The sequence below is a fragment of the Canis aureus genome, chromosome 18 (genome assembly GCF_053574225.1).
Source record: "Canis aureus isolate CA01 chromosome 18, VMU_Caureus_v.1.0, whole genome shotgun sequence".
NCBI classification, from domain to species: domain Eukaryota; kingdom Metazoa; phylum Chordata; class Mammalia; order Carnivora; family Canidae; genus Canis; species Canis aureus.
The window spans coordinates 40,082,078-40,098,382 of record NC_135628.1 but is presented as its reverse complement, the minus strand read 5'-3'; the positions used below and the strand labels follow the sequence as shown (position 1 = coordinate 40,098,382).

The 16,305-nt window shown below is 40.2% G+C and overlaps 1 protein-coding gene and 1 long non-coding RNA gene across 12 annotated transcripts in view; one reads left to right on the top strand and one right to left on the bottom strand.

Annotated features, from left to right (window-relative positions):
• Positions 1 to 16,305, top strand: part of DYNC1I1 (dynein cytoplasmic 1 intermediate chain 1) — a 438,502-nt gene that overhangs the window by 136,862 nt on the left and 285,335 nt on the right. The window lies entirely within an intron of this gene.
• LOC144288878 (uncharacterized) overlaps positions 7,837 to 16,305 on the bottom strand; it is an 80,909-nt gene continuing 72,440 nt past the window's right edge. For both annotated transcript variants that reach the window (XR_013356897.1, XR_013356900.1), the window contains exon 7: positions 7,837 to 8,228. This is a non-coding gene — a long non-coding RNA (uncharacterized LOC144288878). The remainder of the gene's footprint in view (positions 8,229 to 16,305) is intronic.

Here is a 16,305-nt window from a genome sequence, read left to right as displayed (position 1 = left end):
TCTAAAAGGCATCCCCAGGAAGCTCACTGACATACAACCACACATGCAGTGGTTTCAATATTCAATGTCAGTAGCACCTGAAAGCATGTCCACATAGAATATGAAATTCATAAGACTGATCTTAGCATTGTAAGTAATAACAGAGTCCTGGAATTAGAGAGCTTACAAATCAAGAGTTTACTGATAATGAATAGAAGAAATATGTGTAGGGGTGAAAGCTAGGTTCCTTCAGTAGGTTTTTAGTCCTACTGAAGAACATTTATTTAGTACCTACAGAGTGCTAACCATTAGTGAGACTGAGTGCTTTGTGAGTACAGGAAAATGGGAAGGTATTTATTTTTTTAAAGATTTTTATTTAATTTTTAAGTAATCACTATACCCAATGTAGGGCTTGAACTCACAACCCCAAGATCAAGAGTCACATGCTCTATCTGCTGAGTTAGCCAGATGCCCCAGAACAAGGTATAGATATTAGGAACTGATATCTACTCAGGGAAAAACAGAAAAGTTTAACATATGACATATGGATATATGTTATCCCATATATCAGATAGTTATCACTTAAGGTAAAATATGGTAAATACCTAACAGAGCTATAACAAAGTTCAAAGAAGGGAAGTGATTAGTAATTAAGTGAATAATCACTTCTTTAAATTTTCTGGCTGACCAGACACCAGTGTCAACCAGGCAAAATCATTAATATTTTATCTTTATCTCCTTTTATTGTGCCTGGGTCTAATTTGATCCCAGAACAAATCATAACGATGGTCAAGAGGCAATATGAGAGTGTGACCTCTGCAGCTGGGGTTCAAATCCCAGTGTCACCAATTACTAGCTCTGTAAACCTTGACAAGTTATTTTGCTTCCCTGCACCTCATTTTCTTCATCTATAAAACAGGAGTGATAATAATAGGGCCACTTTCTAATTTTGTGGAGAGGTTTGAAACAATAAATCCTACTTAATTTTCCATTTCTTATAGGATTTAAATTTTTTCCCTTGATGTGTTCAGTACAAACATTTGACTTCCTGAATGTGTCACTCGTTGGGTCTCTGGGCCCCAAATGAATGTGGGCTTGGTAATTCCTAGGATTCTGGAGGCCTTGCCTTCTGAATCAGGATCATGTCGAACATTTTTGTCTGTGCCCGTCAGAACAGTGCTGGGCTCAGGGTAAGTACAATGTAAGGGTCAGAGGGTCAGTTTGCATTTTTCCTGGCTTTTGAGGCAATCTTAGTCTAGAGACCATTAAGAGAATCAGGTTGGCCTCTGTTCTTATCTTGGAATTCAGATCTGCTGAAGACACATTTCCTAGCCCCCTGACTTCTATCCCCAGCATTTCAAAATAATATTAAATTAAAATCTAATGTGGTACAGATCCACTTCCATGGCTAAATCACAGAAGCATTCTGTGCGTTTGAGTCCAGAAAGTTAAAAGGTCCAGGGGCTTATGCCTAGCACCACATGTAAAGGTTTGAAGAACTAGAGGCTGGGTGTGATGGAGGGGAGGCTGTGTGGTTCATCTTGGCAGATGTACACCTTTTCTCTCCTCCACATCTTCTTTGGCTCTCTCCTTCCTCCACCTCTCCTTGAGTACCACCTGACTGGATGCTGCAGAGAGCCTGTGGGCTGTGAGCAGGTGAAAGGGTGGACATGAGGACTGTCCTTTGGCAAGTAGGTATGAGAACACCTCTCTACTGTAGCCTAAACTTATAGGAAAAAGGAAAGTTCATATTATTATAATGGAGAACATTTGATTGACTCAAACAATTAAAAAAGTAGACTGGGCTACCTTTAAGGTAGTGAGAGTTGAAGCATGCCATGACCAAGTGAGGATTTTCTGTGAAGGGACTGTTGTACCAATAATAGGTCAGACTAGTATTTGGTAATCTTCATGTTATTTTTGAATTTATTCTAAATTTAAGAACCTGTGATTTCATGTACTAGAAAGAGCTTTACATCCACTCTTCTTCCCCCCAAAGATTGATTGATGATTGATTTGGGGGGAGAGAGAGAATCACAAGCGGACTCCCTGCTGAGCACAGAGCCCCAGAGCCCTGCTAGTCTCACCCCCCATGACATCATGACCTGAACTGAAATCAAGAGTCCTATTCAACCACTCAATGGACTGAGTCACCCAGGCACCCATACATTGCAGCACTCTCATCTCTGGCTGGGTTCTGCTATTCACTTGGGCCAGCATAAGAAGGCAGGTGCCAAACTGGAGAAGTAAATGTGACAATCTGTGTCTACTTTCTTCCCCCAGGGAATTGTTCAAGTAACAGTCCGTCATTCATTCTTTCATTCAGTAAACATTCCTTAAGCACCTGCCAGACACTGGGAATGCCTATAGCAGTGAAAGGGTGGGTGGAAGGAAATGTAACAGCTTATGACAACCATTAAAAACAAAAAGTGCTTGCATCTAACTTCACTCCAAACTGGCCCCATCATCATGCCGTCCAGGGCTCAGGCTCACTCTTTCATTTGTTCATTTATTTGCTCATTCAGTAATCTCTTAATGTACCCTGATGATATTCAAAGTCAGCTTCATCCTACTAGCACCAGAGGCTAGACAAATATATCATTTCAAAGGCAGAAACCCGCAAGTACCATATTCTTTGTACAAGATGAAGGAAAAGCAAACTGTGAGACTTCTAGGGGTGTGTGTGGGGGGTGCAGTAGAGTCCTCATACTGAATGCTTATCTTATGCAAAGAACTTATTACAAATGCTAAAGAACCTATTTTGAGCACTTGATTTCTCACTTTTTTGTCATATACAGCTAAGGTGTGATATGTAAGCGAAGTGTTAATTCTAGTTGTTTGCATTGCTTAACATATTTGAATAGATTGGATTGGTTTAACATGGCAATGTTTGATTTTTTTCAAGCCTCTTACAGGTTTTAAAATAGATAATTTTCTTCTGAAATGAGGAGGAACCAAAGGGCAGAAACAAATGATCTAAATTTTGACCTGAGACTGTAACACCAAGCACAAATCTTTCCAGCTTGTTCCCCATGGTACCCCTGCTACCTTGAACCCATTTGACCTTACACTACAGTCCAGTGAATCTGTTTGCTGTTCTCCAAAAGCCAACTGCTACCTCCTGTCTCTGTCATGTCTCTCATGCTAACTCTCCCTCTGCTGGAACTGCTTCCCCAGTTCATATCCTACCCATGTCTCTATGTGTAGTTCTCATGGCCTCTCCTTCAGGAAGCTCACTCTGTGCTTCAGGTCCTGCATGCCCTCCTTGTGTTATTTATTTAAATATTTTCATTTATTTATTTATTTATTTATTTAATTTGTTTATTTACACACAAGTGAGGGGAATGGCAGAGGGAGAGGGAGAAGCAAGCTCTCCCTTGAGCAGGGAGCCTGACGTGGGGCTCGATCCAGGACCCTGAATCATGACCTGAGCTGAAGGCAGACACTTAACTGGCTGAGCCACTCAGGCACCCTGCACCTTGTGCTTTAAACTTTTATCATGTACTTATCCCATTGTCCCTTGCAGCAGAGCTGTTTTTAGACCCTACCATATATGGGGGAGGAAAAATAATTTTCTGTCTACCCTTCTATGTTCATGGCTGAGAACCTCCCCCTGCCCCTGTAAAAAAAAAAAAAAAAAAAAGAAAAAAAGAAAAAAAAATTTAACATGAGGAAAACAAAACCAAATTTAGTAACTTGTATACTTCCTGTATACATTATACATGGGAGAGACCCAGGGAAACTGAGTAGCTCTCTAAAACTCTCGAGCCACCACCTAAATACTATATCCAGCTAACCACAAAGATGTTGGGAGTGGGGAATCAGTTGTGGGAGGTCACCAGGAAAAGCACAAAGGGAAAAATCATCAAGAGTAAGGGTGTTATGTAGATTTAAGTCCATGCTTTTATTACTGATAAGAGTTTCTGGAGACTGAGTCATCTTCTTCTTCCTGGTTCTCCTTACAAATGGAGACTTCCTAGGATGCCTGGGTGGCTCAGCGGTTGAGCACCTGCCTTTGGCCCAGGGCGTGATCCTGGAGTCCCGGGATCAAGTCCCATATCGGGCTCCCTGTAGGGTGCCTGCCTCTCTCTCTCTGTGTCTCTCATAAATAAATAAATAAATAAATAAATAAATAAATAAATAAATACATACATACATACATACATACATACATACATAAATAAATACATAAATAAAATCTTTAAAATAAAACAAAAAACAAATGGAGACTTCCCTTATACATTCAAGTGTCTCATACAAAAGGGCAACTTCTACTAAATTTTTAGAGCTTCTCTCTTATCTGTTATTTCTTAAAAATAACCAGTTTAAGATAATCTTTATTTCAAAAAGTCATATTTTGGGGTGGCGTGTTCTCTTTCCCTTCACATGGTACAAGGTTTTGAGATAGATGTATCTCAATCATTTGTGTAAGTCTCACAGCATCCAGGACAGCACTTTGCTTTATAGGGGCTCAGTGAATATTCATTAAATTGCATTAACATAAAGATAAATTTAGCATCACGGAGCCAACTACTTGGGCTTTCTGCAAATTAGAAAATTTTGTTGATTAAATGTGCTTCTCCTTTACAAGTATGTGGGGAACCTTACTCAGATATCCAAAGTATTTTCACATCTCCTTCCATCAGGTGAATCATCCCACTCTCCTCTCCCCTCTACCATCTGCTGCTTTCCTACAAAGGTCACTTTTCAGGGACTGAAGAGATGGAGAGAAAAGGTGATCTGATCTGCCAAAGGAATTTGGGGTCAGATGGCTATATGTGCATATGCATGTAGATTCATGTTCCCATGCTAAGAACATGAGTAGGTGACACTCTTGGTCATCAACACCTTTACATGCAGTCAGCTGTCATATTGCAGCTGCAGAGATGGAGACATCATCGGGGCCAGTCAGCAGTCAACTATACAGATAGGTAGGATTAAGATCTTGAATCTTAGTTCTGAGGGTTTAGATATTAGACTGTTCTTATGTAGCCAAAATACATACACCCAGTATAAGTTATGTGTTGTCTGTTATGTTTTAGGCAACAAATATAAAGTGCCGACTTACTGACTGGTCAGGAGAAACCTAACTTCCCATGGGATCTCAGTGCCCATGCTTATAGGTCAGTATTTTGAAATCTGAGAGCTCAGGTTCTTAGGCCCTTGGTATCAGAGGTCTGACCTGGGCATGTTTGGGACAGTACTAGCCTAAGGGTATTAGGGGTAATCCTGAAGGCTTGGTCCAGAGGTAGCGTGGATATTGAAAAATCAAGCAGATGGTTGAGTCATGTAATGCTTTCAAAAGGACTAGGAAGGGAGGTAGAAGCCATGTGTGGCAATCATATGGCAACCGGGATACCCGATCACAGCAAAAGGGTTGAGATGGAGGATGGGAAGCAAACCTAGGAGAATCTCAAAGCCAGTGGAGCTTTGCCACTTTATAGAGAACAAGGCTGGAAATAGAGGAAGGAGCTCATGCTGGCCCATTTTTTAAACCAACTTTGTTCGTTCATTCAACAAATGTTTATTATCAGCTTTCTACCAGTCAGTATTCTAAGTACTGGGAATATATTGGTGAGTAATATAGATAAAATCCCTGCCTTTATTGGAGTTTAAATTGTGGAGGAAGGGACAAACAATGAAAGATACCTAAATATGTTATAGAATATGTTAAGTGGCAAAACACATAATGCAGAAAAATAAGGCAGTAGGAAAGACTTGAGAATGCAGGTGCAATGAAAGGAGTAGTTTACTGTTTTCAGTAGGGTGGTCAGGTAAGGCCTCCACAAGATGGAATTTGTATTCTCCTTTGTAGAAGGCAGACATTCAGACACTTAGTATCAGGTAGAGGAAATAGCACATGCAAAACCCCTGTGGTGGGAGCATACCTGATGCACTTGAGGAATAGCAGCAATGAGGGTCTGGAGATGAGGTCAGAAAAGTAGCGAGCCTGTGTTGTGTAGGGCCATTGTAGGACTTTGGCTTTTACTCTGGGGTGCGAGACATTAGTGGACTTTATGCAAGGAGGTGACATGATTTGACTTTTGTTTTTAAAGAATTACTGTTACAGCCAAGAATAGACTGTGAAGAGAGAGGGCAAGGGTAGGAACTAGGAGACCATTTTGGAGGCTTTGGTCATAATATAGATGTTTGTGGTTTGGACATGGCGATGGCAGGGGAGGTGGTAAAAACAGGCTGACTCTGGAAGTGTTTGGAAAGTAGTGTTTGAATAATTTTCTAATGGTTTGGATGTGGGATTTGACAGAGAAATCAGGGATGACTCCAAGATATTTGGCCTGAGTTAACTGGAAGGCTAACTCAGGAGTTGCCTTTAGCTGAAGTGTGGAAGCCTGAAGGGATGATGTACACAGAGCCAGTTCATGGGGAGCAGTTGTCACAGCTGGTGTTTCAAGCTGAAACAGAAAAGAAGATGGCAACTGGTCAGGGTGTCCTTTTCCCTGGACATACTGCAGAAGACTTGAAAAAAATTCGGGATCCCTGGGTGGCGCAGGGGATCCCTGGGTGGCGCAGCGGTTTGGCGCCTGCCTTTGGCCCAGGGCATGATCCTGGAGACCCAGGATCGAATCCCACATCGGGCTCCCGGTGCATGGAGCCTGCTTCTCCCTCTGCCTGTGTCTCTGCCTCTCTCTCTCTCTCTGTGACTATCATAAATAAATAAATAAAATTAAAAAAAAATTCACACCTCTTTTCCTGTCATTTCAAATCCATTTTCCTTTAATTATAACAGTTTTTATAGTTGTTCACCACTCATTGTGTGGTGGTTTTCCATTACACTTGGCCAACCTACCTGTGATGTTTTGGTACTGTTGTTATAGTTCTGACTTGTTTTAAGATAAAGTCAAGTTTAACTCTCAGAAAGTGACTGTGCTATATATCCATTATTTCCAAATTCTCAGAATGTATCTGCTATCATCATCTCCCACCACACCTAATGTCATTCAAATCAGGGAAGTCACTTTTATGTCTTCACTTTGCTACTTCCCAAGGCTATGATGGTTGGCACAGGTCTAATCAGAGTGATGTTCAATCAAGGAATGGTCAGGAATAGGGACCGTCTAAGGGGTAGAAAGGGAGGTAGATATGCCCATAAAGTTACTACTTACTTTGGATGTCTTGTTACTCCTTAGTATGGTCTTGAAAATTGAGATATAATTTTTCTTTCTCTTTAATTCTTTCTGCCAGATTGGTTTTCTCCTAAAGCCAATACACACAAGCTTGCATCCTATTTTCACTCAAAGAGACAGATGGTTGAAACTGACTCTAGCTAAATTTTTTTTTAAGTCTTGAAGTAAAAAATACACATGAGTATCAGAAAGGTTTAAGCCTTTTAGGACTGGTTGAGAAATCTGTTGTGATCACTGTCTCATACCACTGAGTTATCTATTCACGTACAGAATGCCGTGTGCTGGGCCAGGCTACGGATTTTGCAGCCAAGCTTTTCAGATGGTATTTGCTGTCTAAAAGGAATATAAAAGTTGTGCTGATGGGACAAATAGCAAATTCCCAAATCCTAGGGTCATTTGGCATTTGTGCTGACATGGTCTGCAGGAAATATGTCACAGTCGTGCATTTCTGGCAGAATTGATTTTCTGCACTCTTATGGACATTCATGGGTAGCTGGAAAAGCGAGTTAATCTTTCTAAGTACATCTGCCTTGATGTGCTTGTGCCTTGAAGGTATCCAGGGATTTGTTTTGTACTTTTTTCACTTCTTTCTGCTGTAGATTTTTATTTATTTATTTATTTATTTATTTATTTATTTATTTTAAAGTTTCTCAAATAGTTTTCTTTTTCTTTTTCTTTTTTTAAAAAGATTTATTTACTCATTTATGATAGACATAGAGAGAGAGAGAGAGAGGCAGAGACACAGGCAGAGGGAGAAGCAGGCTCCATGCGGGGAGCCCGATGCAGGACTCGATCCTGGGACTCCAGGATCGTGCACTGGGCCAAAGGCAGGCGCCAAACTGCTGAGCCACGCAGGGATCCCCTCTGCGGTAGATTTAAACAAATAGAGCTGAGCTTGCTTTGGCCATTCCGTGGTAGAGCTTTCCCACCAGCACTCTGTGAATGGATTACAGGTTGCGAGGGTCCTTGGATGTTAATCTCTTGGCTCTCAGGATACTCAGAACCTGGGTGTGTCTCCTGTGATCATGAACAGCTTTCTCTGTTTTCTCCAGTGTACTGTACAAATATCATGATCTGTGGGCATCTTGTCATGCAAAATGTTGGCTAAGAAAGGACAAAGAGATAAATTTATTATTTACAATGAGCCAGTTTTAAAATTGATGTAGCTCAATATATCTCAGACTCTGAACTGCAACTAACAATATTAAATTTCATATGTAACAGTGAATATATGTTTGTCCAAAACAAGTTCCATGCAACAGTGTTGCCCTTATCCTGTGCCATGCATTCTAATAGTTCCGATCTGTTAATCACAAAAACTGCCACCTGTGACTACTAGCTAGCTTGGTTTTGTAACTCACCAGTGGGTTGCCACCCATGATTATAAAGGCTGTTGTCGTGTGTATTGCAAGCTAGGAAAAAAAAATTACCTGGTCTTGTACTTGTTCAAATCGGTCCATGTTTCCCTGCTGCCTCAGAAGAGTTCCAGTTCCCTGAAGCAGGGCAGGCCAGCTGTAGGGTCACCGACCTGGCCAGGTTTGCCCGTGTTTTCCTGGTTGTAGCACTGAAAGGCTTGCATTCAGAGGAACCCCCTCACTTCTCGGCAGACTGGAATTGTCTGCCGACGGCTCAGCCTTGGGGATCTGCTATCTGGCTGCCTTTCCACCCTTACTTTGCTCCTCTGCTTTTGTATTCAGTGTTCCATCCTTATCAAATTACTCATCCCACAGACTGGGCCATTCTCTTTCCTGCCTCCCTGCCTTTGTCCCTGCTTCCCTGTGCCTGGGAGGCACCACTCTATTGGTGTCCTCAGGTCTCCTCTTCCTCTGGAACAGGATATTATGTCACCCTCTCTATGGAACCTTCTCCCTGCGTCCTTGTGAGCCACTGACTACGTTGATTTACAGGGATCTTTAGTAGTTTGTGTTTTTCTCAGCTTTCTTACTCTTTATCGCCTGTAGAACAAACATGAGAAAGAAAACTGCTGATGTAATGTGGGTGGCTATGGCAAAGAAAGAACACAAAGGAAAATGAATGAACCAATATAGATGCTAAGTCCGGGAGGATGGAGAAAGGGAAGATAAATCACAAAAACTAGAGGCATAGGTAGCAGTTAAGAGCCTGTGCTCCAGAGGCTGGGGTTTGAATCCTGGCTTTCCACATGTCAGAGGAGCTGATTGGGGTGCCTCTACTGCATGTGTTACTCCGCTTACCATAACATCAGCAGGGATTGATGGTTTTTAAAATTAGGTAGGCTTAATTATAAGTTCATAAGTATTTTGTAGTTAATTTGGGAGAGTATTGAATTAATTTGTTTTAAAATGTCGAGATATCTTAATAACATATATTTTTAGAAGATTAAAACAGATTGACTTTGTGAACATTTATATTGCCAAGTTATATTGAGAAAATCTATTCTGACTTCATTATTTAAGCATTATAATTTTTTCTTTCCTTTACTTTTATTAATGTGTCTTGACTGTATTTCTTTTGGTATGATAGTTTAAATTTGCTCTTATTTGTAAGGTGCAAGAGCATCTGGGTGGCTTGAATTTGCTGGCCAGGGCTGTCTTGATTTAACCTAGCTGTATGGAAAATCTGACCCTTTTATGGGAATAGTGGCGTCAAAGCCAAAGCTGGTCATGTCTGAAGATTTGCTGGTTATCAGTTATTTTAAAGATCAGCCTCACAGGTTACCTGAGAGTTGTTTATTTTTAGACATGTTCACTCATCATCTTTGCAACTCAGAGAAACAGCTTCAAGTGCAAGACAGCTGTGTTCTAGAGCACTGATATTTTTACATCACTGTTAAAAAGAACGCTTAACTGTCAGTATGACTATTCATCCTCAAGGCATTTTGGGCAATAGATTCTAGATTTCTGAAGTTGTCAGTTGAGATAAACAACAGAGGCTGTCAATTATAAATAGAATGGATTTTGCAAAATGATTCCTTTAGAGTCAGAAAACTGAGATTAAAAATGCAAAAGAGGCAGGAAAGAATTACATCAATGAGTATATAATGGTAGTGATTTAGAAAAAATAGTTCAGAGGGTCAGGCAATGTGAGGATCATGTGTTTGTTGCACATTTGTACTAGTGGGAGACAAATCAATTCCCACCCCCTTCCCCGTGGGAATAGAAATTGGTTGCATAATAAGGAAGGACTTCTGAGTTTTGGCCATTTAAAAGCTTAGTGCACTGACACAATTTATTGATGATTAGGAAATTCCTGATAACGAAATCACAGATTTCTCATTTATTTTTTTTAATATTTTATTTATTTATTTGAGAGAGAGAGAGAGAGAGCACGAGCATGGGTCAGGGGAAGGGGAGGGGGAGAGACAGAAGGAGAAGCAGTTTCCCAACTGAGCAGGGAACCTGATGTGGGGCTCAATCCCAGGACCCTGGGATCATCTGAGCTAAAGGCAGATGTTTAACTGACTGAACCACCCAGGGGCACCACAGATTTCTCATTTCTATCTAATGATGGTTTAACAGGGATATTTCCTGAGCACTCATTGCCAAGCACTAGAAATGCAGGCATGGGTTAGACATGGCCCGTCCCTTTGAGGAGCTTTCAATGTAGCAGGAGGAAGGAATCACATAAGCAGAATATAACCAGGCAGTGAGGCACATGTTCCAGCAGACCATGCACAGGATGCTCTCCACCAGCAAGGAGTATTTGGCCCAGGCTTAAAGCCCTAGGAGACTTCCTGGAGGGAATGTGATTGAGCTGAGACAGAAAGATAAATAGGAATCATCAGGTAAGGAATGGTGGGAAGAGCATTTCTGGAATTTGCAAAGGTATAAAGGAAGGAAACAACTTGATACATGCCAGTAAAATGTGAACTAGGAAGTACGGGGATACACGGACAGAGAGAAGGGCAAAAAAGGCATCTTCTGTGCATAGTAGGGAGTTAGGACATGTTTTGCATCTAGAAGGAAGTCGTCAAAATGTTTTAGTCAAGGGAATGTACTCAGCAGATCTGAGTGACAGGAAGATCACCTTGACACAGTGTGGAAGGTGTGAGGGTCATTCGGGAGTAAGGTTAACATGGAAACAGGAAGATCAGTTAGAAGAACATCATGGTTGTCACATGAGCCATGTGAAGACTGGCATGGGGCAGCACAGATGGACATGGATAGGCAAGGGCAGGCTTGGAAATAGTAGGTGGTGAAATTGGGAGGCCTGGTGAAAATTGGCTGGGAGAGTATGATAAGTTTAAGGACTTCAGGGCTGATCAAGGAGAAGACGGGGCCATGAGGCAGCGGCATTGCACGACACACTTTATTGGGTGGCACTTGGATAGTATTGCATGGGAGGGAACATCCCTCACAGCAGGAGACCTTCTAGATCCTGAAGCATGCCACCACCCACAAAGGGAAGAGGGAAGGTGTCTAGGTGATGCTTCTCCTCAGTCAGGTGGGGCATCTCGGCGGGGGACAGTGTTTTATCCATAGCTAGCAGCTAATGGGTGAAGTTTTGCAGAGTGGGCAAAGCAGATGGGCTCTAAACAACTTGTTTGAATTGTATTTAAAGCAACTGGAAATGTCAGAATTTGTGTTGGGTGCCAGAGGGCTTTGAGCTGGTGGTTCTAGCTTGATGTGAAGAAATAAACAGTGTAGGGACCAATACTTGGGGGGCCATCTTTCACTGTTTATATAACAGCGAATGTTTGTTCAATACCCATTATGTGTCCAAGATGAGGCTGAGGAGGCACTGTGCAAGTTTCAAAGGAAGATTACATCGTGGTCTGTGGAGAAGTTGCTCCTTCCCATGTGCTCCTCAGAAGTGCCCCTTTAGGTAGAGAGCTCCTTTCTGCTTGCTCTGAAGTGATTTTGAACCTCTAGGAGCCCAGATACATAGTCTTATATAAAGTACAGGGGTGGTAGCTGTCTTTATTTGGCTTCTTTACCTGACATCTGGCCCAGATAGGGAGTACATCTTTTGCATCTTTTGACCTGATGTCAGGTGTTTCTGCAGGATTCTTTGTGCAGTCTCACTTTTTAATTCACTCTAGTTTCCCTTGTGATATTCCTCAGAGGGATTTCATCTCCTTTCTTCTGATTCTATCTCCTTGTTCCTTTTCTGTCCTAATTCTTAGGAACACAGTGACAAAACACTGCCCTCCAGTTGTCCAAACTGTCCCATCTTCAGTTTCATACTCTTTTAAGGATGCTACTTGAGATGCTCATTTCCTAAGGACTCTTGATATCATCTGATATTTCCTTTAAGATACTCTAAGATATTAGTGGCCGATTCCCTTGATTGAGGAATAGTTCTTTCAACAAAGAGAGGCTGTTGAGTCACTCAGTTGGTGGAATGCACTGTCGGGGTCAGAAAGAACTCAAAATTTTCCAGAACTTTTTGGCAAAGATGGTAGTGGCTTTTGAGGCCTATAAATTCTAAGAGCTCTCATCTCTACCCTGTTAACTAGATGAGAGGGCAGATACCCTCCAGATTGATTTTTCTGTCTAGCATAATGGGCCTCTGTGCTGAGTGCTTGAGAGTCTCTTCTGTGTAATGTGCCGCAATTGTGAGTACTTGATTTAACAGCTTTAGCAGGATGATTTGGGTAGCTCAGAATCATGCAACAGTGAAAGTGGGACTAGAGATAATATGCAGACACAACAATCTTAAATATAGCTCACAAATCCAACAAGAGAGATACAAAAAGCTTAATTTAGAAATTTTGCCTGGTTTCCTAGTCAAGAATTAACCCAATGTGAGTAAAATTGAGAAGAGCCCAGAAAAATCAATGTATTTAACTCTATGTATGTATGTATATATGTATGTATGAACTGAGATATCCCCCCCCTCTTCAAATAGAGTAATTCTCTACTGACATAAATAGATCCTTCATAAGTGGATGAAACTATTACAGTCCTGAGACTACCCAGTATTGCCTTTGGTGGTGTGTTTGGGAATTTCAGAGACAAAGCCTTTTCTTCGGGTGTCAGCTCTCCCATGCAATTTACGTTCAGCACCACTAGGTGGTGGTAGAGAGTGATTGCAAGATTGGACTAGAAATGAACTGATCAGGAGCCACCATAAAAGCCTTTTAAGAAGACATTCCTTTTGACTAAAATGGCTAAGATCTTGAATAAATAAACACCGAAAGGGAAGCATTATTTGGCAAAAGTATTCAAGAATAAGAAGATCTGATATTTCCAGCTCCGACTCGTCTACTCAATGGTAGTGAAGTTAGATTTCTGCATCTCATGTTCTCTATTTATAGGTAAAATATGGGTACTGGATTATGTAATCTTTAAAGTTCTTGTCCTGAAACAAACATGTATAATTGTAACTGTTAAAACAGCAAAGTTAAAAGAACAGAAGAATTAAAGACTTTTCCCCACACCAGAGAAGTCTACATTTTATTAGCAACCATTTTAATTTATTTTATAGCAAGGCTTGAGGTCCATTAATTCGTGCATGTGTGAAGTGAGGGGAGGAGAAGAATGAAGAGCAAGAGAAGTCTTCTCAGTTTCTCTTCCTTACCTATTACCTGGCTTATGCAAGTGAGAAATGAGAAATCTTTCATGTTAATAGGCCTACAGAGACTTTCTTTCAGGGCCTCTTTCTGTAACTCCCAATTTTCCTTTCACTATGTCTACAAGTCTTAGATCTTCCTGGTGTTTGCAAATCATTATAGTTTCTTGACTCTAATCTGAAATATTCTACGCTCAGTGATTCTACTGCTGCGTCTTTCACATTTTCTTTTCTGTGAAAGAAAGAACTCTAAACCCCTCTGCTTATGTTCTTTTACAGCAACACTCAGCAAAATTTTGTTCAGTCCGTATAGGCTTTAGAATCAACTCCACCTTATCAGAAGCAGGTAAGACAAAGTGTGGTCTGAGGTTCCCTGGGGATCCCAAGATGTATTCAGGAAACTGTAAGGTCAAAATTATTTTCACAAAATGTTATTTTTATTTGTCCTTTTCACCCTATTGACATTTGCAGTGACAGTGTGAAAGCAGTGGTAGGTGACACTGCTGATACCTTAACAGTAATTGAGACAGTGGCACCAAACTGTACCAGTACTGGCATCAAACTTCACTGCCACACACTCGCAGTTTATACAAATCAACCCACCCCGTTAGAAAGTCCTTCATGAAGCAGAAAAAAAACTTAATTAAATCTCTATCCTTGAGCTCATGTCTTACTCTGTGACAAATGGGAATACATAAGGCACTTCTGTTGCCTACCAAAGTTCAGTGGTGGTCTTGAGATAGGATTTGTGCAATAGTGTGAGTTTGAGCTAAACTAGCTACCTTTTTTCGTGAAACACTATGTTTACTTGAACAATTCACAGACAAACTATAATTATAATTATTCAGACTTGAGTATTTGGCAGCAATTTTCCCAAAAATCAGTGGCACAAGTTTGTCACTTCAAGAATACAATTGGCAGTATTTGTTGCTAATGATAAAATTTGAGCTTTCAAGTAGAACTTAGAATTTTGGAAAATGTATACCTGCCACTATGACAACTTTACTATACCTAAAGACTTTTCTGAAGAGTTTGGTAGTGATATTGCCAAATTTTGATTTTGGGGATATTGTATGTTGAAATGTGTCAACATTTGAGAAGTCTGCATAATTTTCTAAATAATTTTCTAGATAATGAATACATAATGTCATAAAAGCATATGTGAGTAAAAGATTCACTCAAAGCTTAAGGCAGACCAATAAATTTTTATGTAACAGAATACAAAAAGTTAATTGATTGATATCATTTCATATTCACATGGCAACAACTTTAAGGAACTGACATCTGTTGAATTTTGGTGGAATATTGAGGAATATCCATAATTACCTTTAGAGGCTATATTAGTACTCTTCATTTTTCGGAGTACATATTTATGTGAGACCAGATTTTCTTTACAATTAAAATAGCATATCACAGACTGAATGCAGAAGCAGCTTTAAGAATCCAATTGACTTCTATTAAGCTAGATATTAAAGAGATAAGTGAAAATGTGAAAGAGATACACTATTGTTTTTTTGCCTTAGAAAGTATGGTTATTTTTTCATGAAAATTTTATGTTAATGTTTATTATTGTTTTAAAATTATTAAATATCTAAAGGTTTATCAGTTTTAATTTTTAATATGGTTAATATTGATGTAACCCACATAAACAAAAGCTCTTTGAAGTCACTGAGAATGAAGAGTATCAAGGAATGCTGAAAACAAAAATGTTTGAAAACTGCTCACCTATAGTATGTAGACCAGGCCTGGGCCATCTTCCTACTATGAGATGAATTTTACCAAAAGTTTTGTTTTTTTTAATGCCGATGGCTATAAACGTTTAGCAAATAACCGTCCCACATCTTTCACCAGCCAACTCCTTCTTGGGATTTCTAAAACCTTCCTTTTTTGGAAGGTGAGACATTGGTGTAAAAAATGGACAAACGGTTGTGGTCTGTATCATCCCTTAGCTACTTACCAAGTGGAAGAAGGCAGCTATATTTTATGAAAAGCCAAGCAGGTGAAACAAGGTTGTGAAAGATCAGATTTCTTATGCATACCTAGTGACAGATGAAAAGTTCAATGGCTCATAGTAAAGAGCTGACAAGAGCAATTGTTTCCAGGCAGAAAAAGAGAACTTGTTTCTGGTTATTTTTTTCAATGAGTCTGGCAACAGCTGGGCAATGATTTAAACCTCCTAGGATTCTAACTTTAAGCTTAAAAATACATTTGCATATGCCGGCATTAGAAATGGAATCTCAAACTGCTGCCAACGTAACAACCAAAAGGAAATAGAGGTCTATATTGTTCAAAAGTGAAGTCTTGGGAGGATCTATTACTTGGCAGCTGTGTAAACAGAACTAAACCCCTTGCTTCTCCTGTGTTAAACACTTGATTCTAGACAGGACCAAACCATTGATGGTATGTGCTGAAGTGAAAATGTAGGCTATAGGTATCATTGGGTTCAAGAAATGCTGAAAATTTTCTTTCCTTTATGGATGTGTATGGACATAAGAAGTGTGAAGGAGATGCAAGGTTAACTGGAAAGATAAAGACAGGTGTGAAAATGAATTTGTTTTGTTTCTTTTTTCCTCAGTGTTTTTCTCATGTCTTCCTCCTTCCTTTCTGTCCCCATTTTTCCCTCCGAGATTTTGGACCATGAGGCATTTCTATGATGGAGCAGTAGGAGTGACCCTCCCTGAAACTAACT